We start from the raw sequence: 18,246 nt of genomic DNA on the forward strand, positions 1-18,246 counted from the left end.
TGTAACAGCTGTCGTGGGGGACCATCCGTCTCTTCAGGTGGAGCAAGGACTGCTCCTGGGGCTTCGGCGCCTGCCCCTCCAGCACCCGTGCTGGAAGCAATAGCGCCAACGCTGCCAAAGGCAGTTGAGACCTGGTCGGTCGTAGTAAGGAGCAAGGCTCCTGTAGCTTCCTCCAAGGAAGTTATAAACAAAGTAGTTAAGGAGGTGGGACCTTCCCTCGGTGTACGTGTACACGAGGTGAAACCCATTAAGAGTGGTGGTGTGGTCATCCGCACCCGCTCTGTTGTGGAAAGGAAGAAAGTGGCAAATAATGTCAAATTTGGAGAGGTCGGTCTTAGCTTGACCGTAAACAAAAAGACAGGGCCGAGAGTTGTGGTGCAAGGGGTGCCCACACAGATTACTCCTGACGAGTTCATGACGGAGCTCTTCCGTCTGAACCTTCAGGAGGTCAGTCCAGAGGCTAAAACCTCGGACATGAGGATAGTGAGTCGCCCCTGGAAGGTGGAGGCTGACCGTACAACTAACGTTGTACTTGAGGGCACAGACAAATTAATGTCTGCCCTCTTAGAGGCGGGAAGGTGTTACATCAGGTGGTTCTCCTTCCGTGTTCGTGCGGATACCCCTGTAGCCGGATGCTTCCGGTGTATGGGATTTGACCACAGAGTAGCGGAGTGCAAGGTCAAATCCGACGTCTGCCGCAGATGTGGTCAGGAAGGCCACAGAGCTGCCCGCTGCGACAATGCAGTGCATTCGGCAAACCCGCAACGGTCGGGTTTTTATCCACGATGGATGGTGTGGGACCACGTCCGAGGCCACCCAAGCGCAGGAAAGAGCGGGTCGGCTCACCACCGCTGGTGAAGTCTGACGATAGCGGAAGCGAGGGAGAATGCGGAAGTGAAGCAGGGAGAGGGGGAATGACAGAAGCAGTGGTCAACCCCAAGAAAGCAGCCGGGAGTAAGGGCGCCGCTAAAGATGTCGTAGGTGGTAAAAAGAAGGTTAGTGGGGTAGGGGAGGGAGTTTTTGAGGTACGGAAAGGGTCCGTAGTTGGGGGTAACGCTGTCTGCCATGTTGCAGCAATGAAAGCTGTAACAGCTGTCGTGGCTGACCATCCGTCTCTTCAGGTGGAGCAAGGACTGCTCCTGGGGCTTCGGCGCCTGCCCCTCCAGCACCCGTGCTGGAAGCAATAGCGCCAACGCTGCCAAAGGCAGTTGAGACCTGGTCGGTCGTAGTAAGGAGCAAGGCTCCTGTAGCTTCCTCCAAGGAAGTTATAAACAAAGTAGTTAATGAGGTGGGACCTTCCCTCGGTGTACGTGTACACGAGGTGAAACCCATTAAGAGTGGTGGTGTGGTCATCCGCACCCGCTCTGTTGTGGAAAGGAAGAAAGTGGCAAATAATGCCAAATTTGGAGAGGTCGGTCTTAGCTTGACCGTAAACAAAAAGACAGGGCCGAGAGTTGTGGTGCAAGGGGTGCCCACACAGATTACTCCTGACGAGTTCATGACGGAGCTCTTCCGTCTGAACCTTCAGGAGGTCAGTCCAGAGGCTAAAACCTCGGACATGAGGATAGTGAGTCGCCCCTGGAAGGTGGAGGCTGACCGTAAACAAAAAGACGGGGCCGAGAGTTGTGGTGCAAGGGGTGCCCACACAGATTACTCCTGACGAGTTCATGACGGAGCTCTTCCGTCTGAACCTTCAGGAGGTCAGTCCAGAGGCTAAAACCTCGGACATGAGGATAGTGAGTCGCCCCTGGAAGGTGGAGGCTGACCGTACAACTAACGTTGTACTGCACTGCATTGTCGCAACTGCGATTGCCCAGTCTACTGCGGCATTGTCGAGCGTGCCCTAGCTAGACACTAATGGGGGGTATTTTACAATTAAATTGTCAGAAGTCCTACGCCGTCATGTGTGAGTTAGGGCGTTGTATTTTAGATAGTGGATGCAGCATCGCCTTACTCCAGGAGCCATACGCCACCAATTTTGGAATGGTAAGTGGTCTTCCTGGGGGTTTCAGGGTCTTCACGGACCTTGGGTGTACTGCTGCAATAGTTGTGACTGACCCAAGCTATGACTGCATAGTTTTGGATTCGTCACAAGAGGGTGTATGTGTTTCTGTAGAGGGGGAGTTCGGTAGGCTGATTGCTGCTAGTATGTATTGTAAGTTTATGGAACCTATAGAGCCTTATCTGCGATACATGGATAAGCTACTACTACTTGCGAGTGGTAGCCCATTTATCCTAGGGATGGATGCGAATGCCACGTCCTCGATGTGGTTTAGCAAGTTTTCTCGATGGGCGTACAGATATCGGAGCCACATTCGGGGTGGATGGCTGCTAACAGTCTCCACATCCTAAATGAGTCAAGCGAGTGGTACACATTTGATGGTCCTAGAGGGGGGAGCGACATTGACGTGTCCTTGATCAATGAGGCAGCAAATAGGGCGTTCAGTTTTAGGTGGGAGATTAGTGGAGGGTGGTGATTGAGCGATCATAATTTGATTAAAATTATGGTTACTCCTAATTCCCCTCCCTCGACGTATGTAAGTCCATTGCGGCGATGGCGTACCTCTGGTATCGACTTGAACCAATATGGACAGTGTGTTAGGGAAGCGGTATTGGACATACCGCTTAGTGAGTTTGAAAATCTGGGGGTGGACGAGCAAATTGCTCGGTTGTACGAATTGGTCTGGGGAGTGAACGATAGGTTGTTGAAGAATTATAAGGATTTTAGGGTTAGGAAAATAAAGTGGTGGACGCAGGATTAAGACGGAAGTTTCAACGCGCTCGGCGGTCAAATTCGGATAGGTTGGCCCAGATTAGGTACGATTTCAGTTGTACGATGCATGAGTATAAGGCCATGCTTATAAAAATCAAAGAAGAGGAGTGGAGGGGTTCGTCAATGAGCATAGGGATGGTCAGGTCTTAAGGATTTGTAGGGGTCGTAGGAGGGAGGACATCACTTCTCTTCGTGTTGATGACACTGTGTTATCAACATGGAGTGAGTGTGCAGGGGTTCTGTTAGGAGCGTTCTTTCCTAGGGCTGAGGAGCTGGCACCTCTTGCACAAGAGGTACCTGTTCCTCCACTTGATGATGGGGAGTTGGGATATGCCTTTAGCCTGGTTAGGTCTAAACGGTCCCCAGGTCTTGATGGTTTGAACGGAGAGTTGTGCAAAAGCTTGTGGAAGTTCATTCCGGAATACTTGGAGGTCATTTACGATAAGTGCTTTTATTAGGGGTATTTTCCACGTGAGTGGAAAAGTGCTAGGGTTGTTCCTCTCCTGAAGTCACCTGATAAGATTAGGAGTGATCCACGATCTTATCGGGGCATCAGTCTTCTTCCAGTGCTTGGTAAAGTACTGGAGAGGGTTATGGTGGAACAGCTTCAGGAGCTAACGCGGGATCTGCGGTCGGATAGGCAGTACAGTTTCAGGAAAGGAAGCAGCGTAGAGGATGCTTGGTTTTATATCCAGAGGGCCGTTAGGGAGAATACCAACAAATATGTCCTCGGCATATTCCTCGTTGATTCAACGATTGGAGGAACTTGGCTGTCCGGAAATTAGTCTCTGGCAAAGCTACTTTTCGGACAGAAAAGCCTCTATCGTTGGAATGAATGGTAGCGTGGACATTGGGGTAGAACGGGGCTGCCCACAGGAATCCATCTGTGGTCCATATATATGGAACCTAATGATGGACTCTCTGCTTGGCCAACTTGAGACACTTTGTAGTTGTTGCGCATACGCAGACGATCTTCTTCTCCTAGTTGAAGGTCGTTCACGGTTGAAGTTAGAGCGGAAGGGTGAACGATTGTTAGAAATTGACACTTTGTAGTTGTTGCGCATACGCAGACGATCTTTTTCTCCTAGTTGAAGGTCGTTCACGGTTGGAGTTAGAGCGGAAGGGTGAACGATTGTTAGAAATTGTTCACAATTGGGGTATAGGTGTGGGGGTTGACGTATCGGTTGACAAGACGGTGACAATGCTCTTGAAAGGCATACTGTCATCGGCTCGTCCACCGATTGTCCGAATGAATGGGGTCAATATCAGGTATGTGACGCAAGTCAACTATCTGGGATTGACCATCGGCGAAAGGATGTGTTTCAACCCTCACTTGGTTTACGTGGAGGAGCGATTGTTAGGAATTGCCGGCAAGATCAAACGCGTGTTAAGGAGTGATTGGGGTCTCGGACGTCGTGCGGTTCGCACTATATATAGCGGCTTATTTGTGGCCTGTGCCACATATGGAGCCGCTGTATGGTGGGAATTAGCATCAAAGGTCAGGGGTCGCCAAAAACTTCTTTTCATACAACGTTGTTTGATGCTTGCCTGTTTGCCTGTATGTCGCACAATTTCTACAGATGCGTTGCAGGTGTTGTTAGGTGCGCCTCCTCTTGACCTGATTGTTATACAGCGTGCTGTTGCATTTAGGTTAAGAAGAGGCTTAAGTGTCTCATTGCTGTCAAATTGGGTTTCTGATGAGGATGTTGCGAGGGAGGGCTATCTAAGGAGCAAAAGGTGATAGTGTTAGGAGTAGGTGGCAAGACCGTTGGGACAATAGCCCTAACGGTCGGCTGACCTACGAGTACATTCGGGATGTTAGGTTTGTAGAGGAAAACCCAGACTTCAGATTCTGTAAGAGTCTGGGTTTCTTGCTTACCGGGCATGGACCTTTGAATGCATTTTTGCATGAAAGGAACCTTTCCGGAAGTCCGGAGTGTATATGTGGGGCACACTCTGAGGACTGGATGCATATCATAGCGGAATGCCCGATGTACTCGGACATTAGGGATCTTGGGGGTATGGGGATTAGCTGGACTGATGGACAGCTAGATGTTAGTGGTGTGCTCTCGGATAGTCGGAATGCCGAACATTTAGGGTCGTATAATAGGTTTGCACGTGTTTTGTTCAGTCGGCGTAGGCAATTAGTTGAAAATCGGGTGGAGGAGGTATAATTTTTATACCATCAACTTAAATGGTCAACAGTCCGGAGCAGTATGGTAGCTCAACTGGTAGTAGTTTCAACTACGAGGTCTGACCGGAGACTTAATTCTGGTACCACGGGGAGTAGGAGCCCTTGGAGTTCGCTCCAACCTACTCATGCGGACTGGCCCCTCGGGGAGTATCGTGGTGGTTGTGGTTTAATACCCGAATGCGGGGAGAGTGATATTTGTCACTCAATGTGGAGTTGCATTGCAACCGGGTGCCGGACCCAAAGTACGGCAGAGGTTTTAGATAGGCCTCGAACCTCACCAAGGTGGTTAGTGTGTCCATTCCACACGCCAATTGGTACTGAATAATGCATTGCATTTTTCGGGGCGCTGATCATCGCATTGATTTGATCCGCTGTGCTTTTGAGCACCGTGAGGTAAGGCCGTCGTCGGCAGGTACTCACGTTGATATTGGCTTTAGATGTCCCTCTAATTAAAGAGCCGAAACCACATGGTGATATATTTGCATATAAGTACTAATTTATTTTCATATAAATACTAATTGTATGAATTCATACAAGTAAATAATTTTCATATTAATACTTATTGTACGAATTCATACAAGTAAATAATTTTCATATAGATAATAAATAATTTTCATATAGGTACTAAGTTTATGAATTCATACAAGTAAAAAATTTTCATATAAATACTAAATAAATTTTATATAGATACTAAGTTTATGAATTCATACAAGTAAATAATTTTCATATAAGTACTAATTAATTTTCATATAAATACTAAATAATTTTCATATAAATACTAAATAATTTTCATATAGATACTAAGTTTATGAATTCATACAAGTAAATAATTTTCATATTCATACAAGTAATTAATTTTCATATAAATACTAATTGTATGAATTCATACAAGTAATTAATTTTCATATAAATATCAATTAATTTTTATATAAATACTAATTAATTTTCATATAAATACTACATAATTTTCGTATAGATACTAAGTTTATGAATTCATACAAGTAATTAATTTTCATATAAGTACTAAGTGTATGAATTCATACAACTAAATAATTTTCATATAAGTACAAAAAATTAAAAAAGAAAAATAAATGTGAAGCTATTTTTGATGTTGTAATATTTCTTATAAGCATAATGCTCGTAGAAAATGATATAAATTACTTGCGTATACATGAATTTAAAACTTGTATATGGTTAAAAAGATTTTTTCCATACGATTTCGGGTTGGTGAGGTGTACGTGGCAGAAAACATATATGTTGTATGAAACTTTGATATTAGTACTTGTATGAAAATTTTAATACTTGTATGAAATTGCATACTTAGTACTTATATGAAAATTTTTTTCATATAAATATAAAAGTATTTAAGTGTAATATATAAATGAGAGCAAAAAAATTTATTCCTGGTTTGCTACAGTTGGTTTAAATAGAAATAATTTTGTTAATAATGAAATGTTATTAATTGAGATTATTCTTCTATACCTAAGATAATGTAGTCGTTTTTTTTAATTTAACTTTTTTTGGGGTTTGTTCTTCTATTCACCACCAGGAGTGGAGCCTGCGGCTTAATTTGACTCAACACGGGAAAACTTACCAGGTCCGAACATAAGCGTGTAAGACAGATTGATAGCTCTTTCTCGAATCTATGGGTGGTGGTGCATGGCCGTTCTTAGTTCGTGGAGTGATTTGTCTGATTAATTCCGATAACGAACGAGACTCAAATATATTAAATAGATGCTTTCAGGATTATGGTGTTGAAGCTTATATAGCCTTCGTTCATGAGTTCATCTTGAATGTGCAAGTGTTTGAATGTGTTTATATAAGTGGAGCCGTACCTGTTGGTTTGTCCCATTATAAGGACACTAGCTTCTTAAATGGACAAATTGCGTCTAGCAGTAACGAGATTGAGCAATAACAGGTCTGTGATGCCCTTAGATGTCCTGGGCTGCACGCGCGCTACAATGAAAGTATCAACGTGTATTTTCTAGACCGAGAGGTCCGGGTAAACCGCTGAACCACTGTCATGCTTGGGATTGTGAACTGAAACTGTTCACATGAACTTGGAATTCCCAGTAAGTGTGAGTCATTAACTCGCATTGATTACGTCCCTGCCCTTTGTACACACCGCCCGTCGCTACTACCGATTGAATTATTTAGTGAGGTCTCCGGACGTGATCACTGTGACGCCTTGTGTTTCACGGTTGTTTCGCAAAAGTTGACCGAACTTGATTATTTAGAGGAAGTAAAAGTCGTAACAAGGTTTCCTTAGGTGAACCTGCGGAAGGATCATTATTGTGTTCCTATCCGTAAAAATTATAAAAAAACAAACAAACAAAAAAAGAATAAAAAAGAAAAATTATTTTTTTTTTCTTTTCATTCATTTATTTAAATGTTTTTCTTTTTTTTCTTTTTTTTTACTCCTTGTATTGTAGTATAATAAAAATTATATCGGATACATTGTATTTGAACGCAACAAACCTTTAAACATATATAGTTGTACTTATTATTTATGAAAATAATATAAATGATAAGTTAATTTGTTCTCATTAACGTGTGTAATTCCTTAAAAATTTATAGAAATTAACTAAAATGTAATAAAAAAGGAATTACTGTTTTTGATGGACTAAGACATGCGCAACTTGTAAATGTTTGGGTTGAAAATTACAATTTATTGAAAGATTATGAATGAAAATTAAAAACTCTTGACGTTAAATTAAAATAAACAAAAAATTATCACTCTAAGCGGTGGATCACTCGGCTCATGGGTCAATGAAGAACGCAGCTAACTGTGCGTCATCGTGTGAACTGCAGGACACATGAACATCGACATTTTGAACGCATATTGCAGTCCATGCTGTTATGTACTTTATTTAATTTTAAAGTGCTGCTTGGACTACATATGGTTGAGGGTTGTAAGACTATGTTAAATTAGTTGCTTATTCTTTTAGGCAATTAATAGAATTTAAGCACATGGTATATTACTGGATTGTATTTTTCAATCCATAATATTAATAGCATTAAAAGAAATATAGAAAATATATTCTTGAACACCTCATATTTGAACGAAATTTTATAAAAAATAAGAATCTTAGTATTCCCAAAAACAATAAAATTTCAATATTATTTCAAATAATATATACATTTAGACGAACGTCTAGCATAAAATATTAAATTATTTTATTCTAGGATTGCCTTAAATGTGAAAAAGCAAGAAAATAATATTGTTGTTATAATGAAGTAGTACGCGGGATGAAAAGATTGAATATTTATTATTAAGAAAATTATTGGTGTTAAGAAATAATTATGTATGTTTCTTTAAAATAGCAAAAAGTTAAAATATAAAATAAATATAAATATTTTTATACAACATCAACTCATATGGGACTACCCCCTGAATTTAAGCATATTAATGAGGGGAGGAAAAGAAACTAACAAGGATTTTCTTAGTAGCGGCGAGCGAAAAGAAAATAGTTCAGCACTAAGTCACTTTGTCTATATGGCAAATGTGAGATGCAGTGTATGGAATATCTTAATATCTAGTATGAGAAATTAACGATTTAAGTCCTTCTTAAATGAGGCCATTTACCCATAGAGGGTGCCAGGCCCGTATAACGTTAATGATTATTAGAAAGTTATTTCCAAAGAGTCGTGTTGCTTGATAGTGCAGCACTAAGTGGGTGGTAAACTCCATCTAAAACTAAATATAACCATGAGACCGATAGTAAACAAGTACCGTGAGGGAAAGTTGAAAAGAACTCTGAATAGAGAGTTAAATAGTACGTGAAACTGCTTAGAGGTTAAGCCCGATGAGCCTGAATATCCATTATGAAAAATTCATCATTATAACTGTGATATTTATAATATTATAGTAATAGTGTGCATTTTTTTCATATAAGGACATTGTAATCTATTAACATAATAAAATATTTATCAACAGATCATTGGTGTTAAGTTTATTCAAATTAATTTGCTTTTAGCTTATTAACATAGAATAAATACTGATGATTTGATAAAGTGTTGACAGATTTTACATATATAATGCTTAAATTCTTTTGAATTTTACAATTATATTATTATCATTGATTTTAATATTAATTGTATGCATTTATATGATTAACAATGCGAAAGATTCAGGATACCTTCGGGACCCGTCTTGCAACACGGACCAAGGAGTCTAACATATGTGCAAGTCATTGGGTTATATTAAACCTAATGACGAAATTAACTTAACTTTTATATAATGGGATTAATTTTTAGTGAAATATTTTACTATTAATTCAATCCCGGGGCGTTCCATATAGTTATGTATAATGATAATTTATTATTATTTATACATCTAACTGGAGCGTACCTTGAGCATATATGCTGTGACCCGAAAGATGGTGAACTATACTTGATCAGGTTGAAGTCAGGGGGAACCCTGATGGAAGACCGAAACAGTTCTGACGTGCAAATCGATTGTCAGAATTGGTACGATTTCAGTTGTACGATGCATGAGTATAAGGCCATGCTTATAAAAATCAAAGAAGAGGAGTGGAGGGGTTCGTCAATGAGCATAGGGATGGTCAGGTCTTAAGGATTTGTAGGGGTCGTAGGAGGGAGGACATCACTTCTCTTCGTGTTGATGACACTGTGTTATCAACATGGAGTGAGTGTGCAGGGGTTCTGTTAGGAGCGTTCTTTCCTAGGGCTGAGGAGCTGGCACCTCTTGCACAAGAGGTACCTGTTCCTCCACTTGATGATGGGGAGTTGGGATATGCCTTTAGCCTGGTTAGGTCTAAACGGTCCCCAGGTCTTGATGGTTTGAACGGAGAGTTGTGCAAAAGCTTGTGGAAGTTCATTCCGGAATACTTGGAGGTCATTTACGATAAGTGCTTTTATTAGGGGTATTTTCCACGTGAGTGGAAAAGTGCTAGGGTTGTTCCTCTCCTGAAGTCACCTGATAAGATTAGGAGTGATCCACGATCTTATCGGGGCATCAGTCTTCTTCCAGTGCTTGGTAAAGTACTGGAGAGGGTTATGGTGGAACAGCTTCAGGAGCTAACGCGGGATCTGCGGTCGGATAGGCAGTACAGTTTCAGGAAAGGAAGCAGCGTAGAGGATGCTTGGTTTTATATCCAGAGGGCCGTTAGGGAGAATACCAACAAATATGTCCTCGGCATATTCCTCGTTGATTCAACGATTGGAGGAACTTGGCTGTCCGGAAATTAGTCTCTGGCAAAGCTACTTTTCGGACAGAAAAGCCTCTATCGTTGGAATGAATGGTAGCGTGGACATTGGGGTAGAACGGGGCTGCCCACAGGAATCCATCTGTGGTCCATATATATGGAACCTAATGATGGACTCTCTGCTTGGCCAACTTGAGACACTTTGTAGTTGTTGCGCATACGCAGACGATCTTCTTCTCCTAGTTGAAGGTCGTTCACGGTTGAAGTTAGAGCGGAAGGGTGAACGATTGTTAGAAATTGACACTTTGTAGTTGTTGCGCATACGCAGACGATCTTTTTCTCCTAGTTGAAGGTCGTTCACGGTTGGAGTTAGAGCGGAAGGGTGAACGATTGTTAGAAATTGTTCACAATTGGGGTATAGGTGTGGGGGTTGACGTATCGGTTGACAAGACGGTGACAATGCTCTTGAAAGGCATACTGTCATCGGCTCGTCCACCGATTGTCCGAATGAATGGGGTCAATATCAGGTATGTGACGCAAGTCAACTATCTGGGATTGACCATCGGCGAAAGGATGTGTTTCAACCCTCACTTGGTTTACGTGGAGGAGCGATTGTTAGGAATTGCCGGCAAGATCAAACGCGTGTTAAGGAGTGATTGGGGTCTCGGACGTCGTGCGGTTCGCACTATATATAGCGGCTTATTTGTGGCCTGTGCCACATATGGAGCCGCTGTATGGTGGGAATTAGCATCAAAGGTCAGGGGTCGCCAAAAACTTCTTTTCATACAACGTTGTTTGATGCTTGCCTGTTTGCCTGTATGTCGCACAATTTCTACAGATGCGTTGCAGGTGTTGTTAGGTGCGCCTCCTCTTGACCTGATTGTTATACAGCGTGCTGTTGCATTTAGGTTAAGAAGAGGCTTAAGTGTCTCATTGCTGTCAAATTGGGTTTCTGATGAGGATGTTGCGAGGGAGGGCTATCTAAGGAGCAAAAGGTGATAGTGTTAGGAGTAGGTGGCAAGACCGTTGGGACAATAGCCCTAACGGTCGGCTGACCTACGAGTACATTCGGGATGTTAGGTTTGTAGAGGAAAACCCAGACTTCAGATTCTGTATGAGTCTGGGTTTCTTGCTTACCGGGCATGGACCTTTGAATGCATTTTTGCATGAAAGGAACCTTTCCGGAAGTCCGGAGTGTATATGTGGGGCACACTCTGAGGACTGGATGCATATCATAGCGGAATGCCCGATGTACTCGGACATTAGGGATCTTGGGGGTATGGGGATTAGCTGGACTGATGGACAGCTAGATGTTAGTGGTGTGCTCTCGGATAGTCGGAATGCCGAACATTTAGGGTCGTATAATAGGTTTGCACGTGTTTTGTTCAGTCGGCGTAGGCAATTAGTTGAAAATCGGGTGGAGGAGGTATAATTTTTATACCATCAACTTAAATGGTCAACAGTCCGGAGCAGTATGGTAGCTCAACTGGTAGTAGTTTCAACTACGAGGTCTGACCGGAGACTTAATTCTGGTACCACGGGGAGTAGGAGCCCTTGGAGTTCGCTCCAACCTACTCATGCGGACTGGCCCCTCGGGGAGTATCGTGGTGGTTGTGGTTTAATACCCGAATGCGGGGAGAGTGATATTTGTCACTCAATGTGGAGTTGCATTGCAACCGGGTGCCGGACCCAAAGTACGGCAGAGGTTTTAGATAGGCCTCGAACCTCACCAAGGTGGTTAGTGTGTCCATTCCACACGCCAATTGGTACTGAATAATGCATTGCATTTTTCGGGGCGCTGATCATCGCATTGATTTGATCCGCTGTGCTTTTGAGCACCGTGAGGTAAGGCCGTCGTCGGCAGGTACTCACGTTGATATTGGCTTTAGATGTCCCTCTAATTAAAGAGCCGAAACCACATGGTGATATATTTGCATATAAGTACTAATTTATTTTCATATAAATACTAATTGTATGAATTCATACAAGTAAATAATTTTCATATTAATACTTATTGTACGAATTCATACAAGTAAATAATTTTCATATAGATAATAAATAATTTTCATATAGGTACTAAGTTTATGAATTCATACAAGTAAAAAATTTTCATATAAATACTAAATAAATTTTATATAGATACTAAGTTTATGAATTCATACAAGTAAATAATTTTCATATAAGTACTAATTAATTTTCATATAAATACTAAATAATTTTCATATAAATACTAAATAATTTTCATATAGATACTAAGTTTATGAATTCATACAAGTAAATAATTTTCATATTCATACAAGTAATTAATTTTCATATAAATACTAATTGTATGAATTCATACAAGTAATTAATTTTCATATAAATATCAATTAATTTTTATATAAATACTAATTAATTTTCATATAAATACTACATAATTTTCGTATAGATACTAAGTTTATGAATTCATACAAGTAATTAATTTTCATATAAGTACTAAGTGTATGAATTCATACAACTAAATAATTTTCATATAAGTACAAAAAATTAAAAAAGAAAAATAAATGTGAAGCTATTTTTGATGTTGTAATATTTCTTATAAGCATAATGCTCGTAGAAAATGATATAAATTACTTGCGTATACATGAATTTAAAACTTGTATATGGTTAAAAAGATTTTTTCCATACGATTTCGGGTTGGTGAGGTGTACGTGGCAGAAAACATATATGTTGTATGAAACTTTGATATTAGTACTTGTATGAAAATTTTAATACTTGTATGAAATTGCATACTTAGTACTTATATGAAAATTTTTTTCATATAAATATAAAAGTATTTAAGTGTAATATATAAATGAGAGCAAAAAAATTTATTCCTGGTTTGCTACAGTTGGTTTAAATAGAAATAATTTTGTTAATAATGAAATGTTATTAATTGAGATTATTCTTCTATACCTAAGATAATGTAGTCGTTTTTTTTAATTTAACTTTTTTTGGGGTTTGTTCTTCTATTCACCACCAGGAGTGGAGCCTGCGGCTTAATTTGACTCAACACGGGAAAACTTACCAGGTCCGAACATAAGCGTGTAAGACAGATTGATAGCTCTTTCTCGAATCTATGGGTGGTGGTGCATGGCCGTTCTTAGTTCGTGGAGTGATTTGTCTGATTAATTCCGATAACGAACGAGACTCAAATATATTAAATAGATGCTTTCAGGATTATGGTGTTGAAGCTTATATAGCCTTCGTTCATGAGTTCATCTTGAATGTGCAAGTGTTTGAATGTGTTTATATAAGTGGAGCCGTACCTGTTGGTTTGTCCCATTATAAGGACACTAGCTTCTTAAATGGACAAATTGCGTCTAGCAGTAACGAGATTGAGCAATAACAGGTCTGTGATGCCCTTAGATGTCCTGGGCTGCACGCGCGCTACAATGAAAGTATCAACGTGTATTTTCTAGACCGAGAGGTCCGGGTAAACCGCTGAACCACTGTCATGCTTGGGATTGTGAACTGAAACTGTTCACATGAACTTGGAATTCCCAGTAAGTGTGAGTCATTAACTCGCATTGATTACGTCCCTGCCCTTTGTACACACCGCCCGTCGCTACTACCGATTGAATTATTTAGTGAGGTCTCCGGACGTGATCACTGTGACGCCTTGTGTTTCACGGTTGTTTCGCAAAAGTTGACCGAACTTGATTATTTAGAGGAAGTAAAAGTCGTAACAAGGTTTCCTTAGGTGAACCTGCGGAAGGATCATTATTGTGTTCCTATCCGTAAAAATTATAAAAAAACAAACAAACAAAAAAAGAATAAAAAAGAAAAATTATTTTTTTTTTCTTTTCATTCATTTATTTAAATGTTTTTCTTTTTTTTCTTTTTTTTTACTCCTTGTATTGTAGTATAATAAAAATTATATCGGATACATTGTATTTGAACGCAACAAACCTTTAAACATATATAGTTGTACTTATTATTTATGAAAATAATATAAATGATAAGTTAATTTGTTCTCATTAACGTGTGTAATTCCTTAAAAATTTATAGAAATTAACTAAAATGTAATAAAAAAGGAATTACTGTTTTTGATGGACTAAGACATGCGCAACTTGTAAATGTTTGGGTTGAAAATTACAATTTATTGAAAGATTATGAATGAAAATTAAAAACTCTTGACGTTAAATTAAAATAAACAAAAAATTATCACTCTAAGCGGTGGATCACTCGGCTCATGGGTCAATGAAGAACGCAGCTAACTGTGCGTCATCGTGTGAACTGCAGGACACATGAACATCGACATTTTGAACGCATATTGCAGTCCATGCTGTTATGTACTTTATTTAATTTTAAAGTGCTGCTTGGACTACATATGGTTGAGGGTTGTAAGACTATGTTAAATTAGTTGCTTATTCTTTTAGGCAATTAATAGAATTTAAGCACATGGTATATTACTGGATTGTATTTTTCAATCCATAATATTAATAGCATTAAAAGAAATATAGAAAATATATTCTTGAACACCTCATATTTGAACGAAATTTTATAAAAAATAAGAATCTTAGTATTCCCAAAAACAATAAAATTTCAATATTATTTCAAATAATATATACATTTAGAGGAACGTCTAGCATAAAATATTAAATTATTTTATTCTAGGATTGCCTTAAATGTGAAAAAGCAAGAAAATAATATTGTTGTTATAATGAAGTAGTACGCGGGATGAAAAGATTGAATATTTATTATTAAGAAAATTATTGGTGTTAAGAAATAATTATGTATGTTTCTTTAAAATAGCAAAAAGTTAAAATATAAAATAAATATAAATATTTTTATACAACATCAACTCATATGGGACTACCCCCTGAATTTAAGCATATTAATGAGGGGAGGAAAAGAAACTAACAAGGATTTTCTTAGTAGCGGCGAGCGAAAAGAAAATAGTTCAGCACTAAGTCACTTTGTCTATATGGCAAATGTGAGATGCAGTGTATGGAATATCTTAATATCTAGTATGAGAAATTAACGATTTAAGTCCTTCTTAAATGAGGCCATTTACCCATAGAGGGTGCCAGGCCCGTATAACGTTAATGATTATTAGAAAGTTATTTCCAAAGAGTCGTGTTGCTTGATAGTGCAGCACTAAGTGGGTGGTAAACTCCATCTAAAACTAAATATAACCATGAGACCGATAGTAAACAAGTACCGTGAGGGAAAGTTGAAAAGAACTCTGAATAGAGAGTTAAATAGTACGTGAAACTGCTTAGAGGTTAAGCCCGATGAGCCTGAATATCCATTATGAAAAATTCATCATTATAACTGTGATATTTATAATATTATAGTAATAGTGTGCATTTTTTTCATATAAGGACATTGTAATCTATTAACATAATAAAATATTTATCAAAAGATCATTGGTGTTAAGTTTATTCAAATTAATTTGCTTTTAGCTTATTAACATAGAATAAATACTGATGATTTGATAAAGTGTTGACAGATTTTACATATATAATGCTTAAATTCTTTTGAATTTTACAATTATATTATTATCATTGATTTTAATATTAATTGTATGCATTTATATGATTAACAATGCGAAAGATTCAGGATACCTTCGGGACCCGTCTTGCAACACGGACCAAGGAGTCTAACATATGTGCAAGTCATTGGGTTATATTAAACCTAATGACGAAATTAACTTAACTTTTATATAATGGGATTAATTTTTAGTGAAATATTTTACTATTAATTCAATCCCGGGGCGTTCCATATAGTTATGTATAATGATAATTTATTATTATTTATACATCTAACTGGAGCGTACCTTGAGCATATATGCTGTGACCCGAAAGATGGTGAACTATACTTGATCAGGTTGAAGTCAGGGGGAACCCTGATGGAAGACCGAAACAGTTCTGACGTGCAAATCGATTGTCAGAATTGAGTATAGGGGCGAAAGACCAATCGAACCATCTAGTAGCTGGTTCCCTCCGAAGTTTCCCTCAGGATAGCTGGTGCATTTAAATATTATGTAAAATAATCTTATCTGGTAAAGCGAATGATTAGAGGCCTTAGAGTCGAAACGACCTTAACCTATTCTCAAACTTTAAATGGGTAAGAACCTCACCTTTCTTGATATGAAGGTTGAGGTTATGATATAATGTGCCCAGTGGGCCACTTTTGGTAAGCAGAACTGGCGCTGTGGGATGAACCAAACGTAATGTTACGGTGCCCAAATTAACAACTCATGCAGATACCATGAAAGGCGTTGGTTGCTTAAAACAGCAGGACGGTGGACATGGAAGTCGTAATCCGCTAAGGAGTGTGTAACAACTCACCTGCCGAAGCAACTAGCCCTTAAAATGGATGGCGCTTAAGTTGTATACCTATACATTACCGCTAAAGTACATGATTTATAATACAATTTCGGTTGGATTATAAATTTTGAAACTTTAGTGAGTAGGAGGGTATAATGGTGTGCTTAGAAGTGTTTGGCGTAAGCCTGCATGGAGCCGCCATTGGTACAGATCTTGGTGGTAGTAGCAAATAATCGAATGAGACCTTGGAGGACTGAAGTGGAGAAGGGTTTCGTGTGAACAGTGGTTGATCACGAGTTAGTCGGTCCTAAGTTCAAGGCGAAAGCCGAAAATTTTCAAAGTTTTAATGAATTGTTGAGAATATATTATGTTTTCTTCATAGTAATTAAACACTTGAATAATTTTGAACGAAATGGAATACAGTTCCAATTCCGTAACCTGTTGAGTATCCGTTTGTTATTAAAAATGGGCCTTGTGCTCATCCTGGCAACAGGAACGACCATAAAGAAGCCGTCGAGAGGTATCGGAAGAGTTTTCTTTTCTGTTTTATAGTCGTACTACCATGCAAGTCTTTCGACGAGAGATATGGTAGATGGACTAGAAGAGCATGACATTTACTTCTCAACAGGCCGTACCAATATCCGCAGCTGGTCTCCAAGGTGAAGAGTCTCTGGTCGATAGAATAATGTAGGTAAGGGAAGTCGGCAAATTAGATCCGTAACTTCGGGATAAGGATTGGCTCTGAAGATTGAGATAGTCGGGCTTGATTGGGAAGCAATACCATGGTTTATGTACTCGTTCTGGGTAAATAGAGAATTTCGGTTCTTGTTCCCCGGATAGTAGTTACGTAGCCAATTGAGAACTTTCTTGCTAAAATTTTATAAGAATTATATCGCAAGATATATATTCTTATTTAATTATAACGATTATCAATTAACAATCAATTCAGAACTGGCACGGACTTGGGGAATCCGACTGTCTAATTAAAACAAAGCATTGTGATGGCCCTAACGGGTGTTGACACAATGTGATTTCTGCCCAGAGCTCCGAATGTCAAAGTGAAGAAATTCAAGTAAGCGCGGGTAAACGGCGGGAGTAACTATGACTCTCTTAAGGTAGCCAAATGCCTCGTCATCTAATTAGTGACGCGCATGAATGGATTAACGAGATTCCTACCCTATCTACTCCTTTTGGAGGCGGGAAGGTGCTACATAAAGTGGTTCTCCTTCAAGGGTTCGACCGGATAGCCCAGTTGCTGGCTGCTTCCGGTGTATGGGTTTTGACCATAGAGTGGCTGAGTGTAGGGCCAAATCAGTTGTTTGTAGGCGGTGCGGTCAAGAAGGACATAGAGCTGCCGGTTGTGGCAATGCCCCCCATTGTCGCAACTGTGCATTTAAGGGTAGCCCAGCTGGGCATCTTATGATGTCAGCTGTCTGCCCGATTTACTGTGGCGTTGTTGAGCGAGCTGTCTGCCCGATTTACTGTGGCGTTGTTGAGCGTGCCCTCTCCAGACACTGATGGGGGGGATTTTTCAGCTTAATTGTCAGGGGTCGTATGCCGTTATGTGTGAGTTGGGGGGTTGTATGATTGAGGGGGGGTGTGGCATTGCCTTACTTCAGGAGCCTTACGCCACCAATGGTGTGGTTCGGGGTCTTCCTGGAGGTTTTAGGGTCTTTACGGACCTTGGGGTTAATGCTGCAATAGTTGTGAATGATTCCGGCTACGATTGTGTAGTCTTGGATTCGTCACAACAGGGGGTGTGTGTGTCTATAGAGGGGGAGTTCGGTAGAATGATTGTCGCTAGTTTGTATTGCA

The 18,246-nt window shown here is 39.7% G+C and overlaps 3 pseudogenes; all 3 read left to right on the top strand.

Annotated features, from left to right (window-relative positions):
* Window positions 1-7,701: 7,701 nt before the first annotated feature.
* Window positions 7,702-7,880, top strand: LOC128923198 (5.8S ribosomal RNA; annotated as a pseudogene).
* A 6,441-nt stretch (window positions 7,881-14,321) lies between these two features.
* Window positions 14,322-14,500, top strand: LOC128923199 (5.8S ribosomal RNA; annotated as a pseudogene).
* Window positions 14,501-14,951: 451 nt separating this feature from the next.
* LOC128923422 (large subunit ribosomal RNA) lies at window positions 14,952-17,701 on the top strand (annotated as a pseudogene).
* Window positions 17,702-18,246: the final 545 nt, after the last annotated feature.

The sequence above is a fragment of the Zeugodacus cucurbitae genome, chromosome X (assembly GCF_028554725.1).
Source record: "Zeugodacus cucurbitae isolate PBARC_wt_2022May chromosome X, idZeuCucr1.2, whole genome shotgun sequence".
In the NCBI taxonomy this organism is placed as follows: Eukaryota; Metazoa; Arthropoda; class Insecta; order Diptera; family Tephritidae; genus Zeugodacus; species Zeugodacus cucurbitae.